The sequence below is a fragment of the Clupea harengus genome, chromosome 1 (assembly GCF_900700415.2).
Source record: "Clupea harengus chromosome 1, Ch_v2.0.2, whole genome shotgun sequence".
Lineage (NCBI taxonomy): Eukaryota > Metazoa > Chordata > Actinopteri > Clupeiformes > Clupeidae > Clupea > Clupea harengus.
In genome coordinates this window covers 22,877,850-22,882,305 of record NC_045152.1, presented here as the reverse complement: position 1 = coordinate 22,882,305, position 4,456 = coordinate 22,877,850, and positions in this window count along the sequence as shown.

The following is a 4,456-nucleotide window of genomic DNA, read 5'->3' as shown; positions in this document are numbered from 1 at the left end:
GTTGAAAGAGATTGTTCGCCAATGCCATTGGTCTGCTTTAACCACATCTTTTACTTATTACCTTCAGCCTGGCTCTGCCTACTTAGAGCCTTTGACCACACCTTTACCTCTTCCTCTGAAGCTTTATGTTCTGTTTCGCCATGTGTACGTACGTGCTGCCGTTTCCACCAGCTGTTTTTGCTCTCAAACTAGGGCCCACAGTCTTGTCTTTAAAGCTAGTTTCCCCCTAAGTTCTCTCAGAAAAAAAACAAAAGCTGTTTTATAATGCCTTCGGCTGTGGCTTATGATTGATAAGTGTATGACTGTATTTTGATTTGTGTGGATTCTCAGAGCCACTGTTGGAACAGAAATTGAATATTATTATTCTTTTGCTCGCCTACAGTTGCTTGAGAGGTAATCTCTGGAACGAGGCGGTGCCACCACTTTCCTTGTTGATGTTAGATTGCAGTATGAAAAGATACATTTTCCCTTGGCAGAGGTTTAAAAAGAGAGAGAGATGCGGACAGACAGGAAAACCCTTTCTATCGTGTGATTACACATAACACACAACGGTGAAGGTTATCAAACCTGTAGACCCACATTATTGGAGTAATAAAAAAAAATGTGGCTGATTTGAAAAAAATAAAAATAAAATACTCCCAACATCCCATACATCACAGATGCAACAAAAGTCAGTGTATAAAAGAGCCAGTCCAGTCCATAAGAAAGGGGCCGTGTTCCATTATTCCTCCAAGGCCACTGACGGCTTACATCGCTTATGTTTGCTCTCTATTGTCATTATCAGCACATTTCAGAATGGATGAACAGATTTTCTCCCAACACAAGGAAAAACCCTGATAATGAGAGTTAACGTTCTTTACAATTTTGCACCAATGATGATAATGGACTTCATTATTCCCCCCCTCCCAATGATATGTAGTCTCTCTCTCTCTATCTATCTCTCTCTCTCTCACACACACACACACACACAAACGTAACACATACACACACGCGCACACACACACACACACACACACACACACACACACACACACACACACACACACACACACACACACACACACACACACACACACACACACACACACACACACACACACACACACACACACACACACACACACACAGAACTCCTTCCAGTAAGCTGTCACCCTGAACAAATTAAAATTAGCCAGCACTATGAACAGATCTGAGGCTGATATAACTTGCATTCAAGTCCTAGCCATTCGCCAGTACATGTTGTACTCAGTGTTTTTTCCATTTTTTTTTTTTTAATATAGTACTTTTCACTTGGCCGAGCAGCAGAGGCCTGTTTATGTGGCTGTCACAACATTATAAATCACTGGTGGGCTCTCCAGGCACTGACAGGCAGGGGGAAAGAAGTCACCTACACTTAGCTGTAGTCACCAGACTATGGCTGAGTTCCAGAGAGGGCGGCAGGGCAGACGCCAGCCCGGTCACACACCACAACACAGCACCTTTTTGGGGTTTATGCACGTACCTCTTACACGATTGCTTTTGACTTGTAGCATGTGACCTAGCTGTGTTTTAAAAAATATATTAACAATGTGGAAAGAATAACATTCAATTGATTTGTTACAAGACTATATGTCCTTTAACCACGCCGCATTTAACATGGTGTCAGTGTATTTTATAAAGGGATGGTAAAAGCAGATAGTTGTTATTTCCCTGTGTTGGGCTCAAGCACAGAGATAGTATTTGTTCAGCCTCCTTGATGACCATGTCTTGCACGCTTTCTTTTTTTCAGATTCAAAATACCCCCTTAGGCACTGCTGTCTACCCCGAGGTGTACATGTACACACATACACACACACACACACACACACACACACACACACACACACACACACACACACACACACACACTTGCGCACCTGTGAGTATAAAGAATGATTTATGATTTAGCAGCAGAAAGCCTGATCAAACCTTACCTTAGAGTTTTAATTAAGAAAGGACTTGCAAGTTCCATTCACTGCTCTGAAAGTGTCCGGCTGAAATGTGAAGAAGTCACTGACATTTATTTATTGGTGTGCCATTAATAATTAAAGGTCCAGTCCATGATTCCAATCCAACACACTTTTTGTCATATTGAACAAATTGCCCTTACCGGTCCTCTAGCTGTCTGTTCAGTGTGTGCGCTCAAAAAAAAAAAAACTCTGGTGTTCGTACACAGTCCTGGATCTGTAAATGGGAAACAAACATAGTGGCTCTGACCGAGTTATAAATAATTCAATTTCAGTATATTCCGGAAAGGCGGGGTGTAATTTGATTGGCTATTGAGCTTAAATATCAACAGCCTTTTGCCGGCATTGTGGACTCCGTGCTAGCAGTGTTGGGTGATTTTATTGTTTTGATTGACTAGTCAAACGGACAAGTGCACCCACATTGATCTAGAACATCCTGGAGTGTTATAAGGATAATTGAGCAGATGTCACTTATTTCTCTGAGACAAAATGTCAGTTGAATGGCCTGAATATCCTTGCAGTTGAGACGTTCAGGTTATTGTCCATGTCTGTGTCCATGGAGATGGAGGGGCGCTGGAGGGCTGAGTGGGCAGAATGAGATGGCATGGTCATTAACGTTGGCGTAACTGAGCCTCCTGGTGACCCGCTCAGATGGGACACTGCTGTTTGGGCAGCCGCCACCTTCTCTGAACTCCCATTCAGTCGGTAATGGGCGCACCAAAGGGCGTTTAAGACGGGGAAACCGTGAAGTCTCTCCCACACGGGCACGATTAGCGGCTGACTGTGGCCAGGTTTCACAATGATATGTGGTCCCCTTACGCCTTTGTCCTTGCCCATCATCCCCGGCAAACCCCCCACGCCCGGACATCAGTGGTTGCCGTTTTGGAGGCCATATGGGAGGCTATCCTGAATGCACATAAGTAATCTCTCCGCCCTGCACACGACTCACACACCCATCCCTGAGCGATATGTGTACCCACTTCATTCTTCTGTGCATCTTGTTCACTTCTGTGTGGTTAAATTACCATTCACTGTTCCCAGGATGGGTGTCACAAACCGCCCCTGGTTAACACGTCGGTGTGGCCCGGTGTGATGGAGCGGCTCCCGGCAGGTTTGTTTTCTCTCTCCCCAAAAAAAAGGTGTCATTTGTAAAAATGCAGGCAGCCCGGGCGCTGGCATCTGCATTAACACCTTGCTGGTGCCATCTCCCAGGACCTCGGAGCTGAGGACGATGCCTTCCCTTCACACCTTGTTACTTTTCTTTCCTCCCTTGACCTTCCCCTACAGGCATACACACACACACACACACACACACACACACACACACACACACACACACACACACACACACACACACACACACACACACAGAGATGCACGCACACACACACATACCACAGGAGACTGGAGACCAATCAGCACCTCAGCTTCATTCAGCTCCCTCTGCACCTTGAGTGCCTGGTCTGTCTCAGTCTCCCTAACAATGTGGGCTCATCACTGCCAGAACATTTCATTGACTTCCTACGTCAGACACGATTATTTACCTTCAACAAACATGTGTATGTGCTTGTTGCTGTATGAGTGTGTGTGTGTGTGTGTGTGCCTCCTGCTTTCACTCCTAAGTTTTGTTTTGTTTTCCTCAGAAACCAGACTGACCTTGGAGAAAATTCAAACTGTCGAGGGCATGGGGAATTTTTTTGGCTTTTTCTTTTTTTTTTTCATCCTCCTTTTTTTCAGCTTTCATAATTGACAGTGTGTTGCTTGAGTGCGACTCAGTGGTCAGTTCTGTTCAGAGGCAAAGCCCCGGCTGGATCAGCTTGAATGCGCTGAGCCTTGGGAAAGGAAATGAGGTCCTCCAGGTGAAAAGACAGAGAACAGAGAATGCTCCTGCAAGGTTACCAGGGTTGGTCCGTGATGATCTCTGGGCCTGACACTGTGCATTCACCTTGACTGGGTCATTTATTCACCAGCCAGTGTCTGGGAGAGGGAGAGAGGGAGTACAGAAAAAAAGAAAGAGAGAGATGGAGGGAGAGAGAGAGAGGGAGGGAGGGAGGGAGGGAGGGAGGATGGACGAATGGCAGATAGAGATAGAGAGAGAGAGAGAGAGAGAGAGAGAGACTGCACAGCTTTTGTGGAATTTTACACAAGGGAAGGGCAGTCACCATCTATTTTACTCTGATTATCAGGACTTCAGCTGGGATTCGAGGACCACATGCCTGCTTTTATTGCACAGATTTCAAAGTTTTGCTACACTGAGGTCACACCGCATGGATTACCTCTTAGGGATGTACCCGAATCCAAAGGCATTATTTGGGAAAGCACAAATAATGTGATGGAAACAAATATTTCTTCAGTTAAAAAGATACAAAATAAAACGAGAGAGATAGATAAGACGTACAGTACGAGGATGTGGAAATATATTTAATAGTGAAATTATCTGATGCTATGAAGGCACAACAATTCCATTGGCA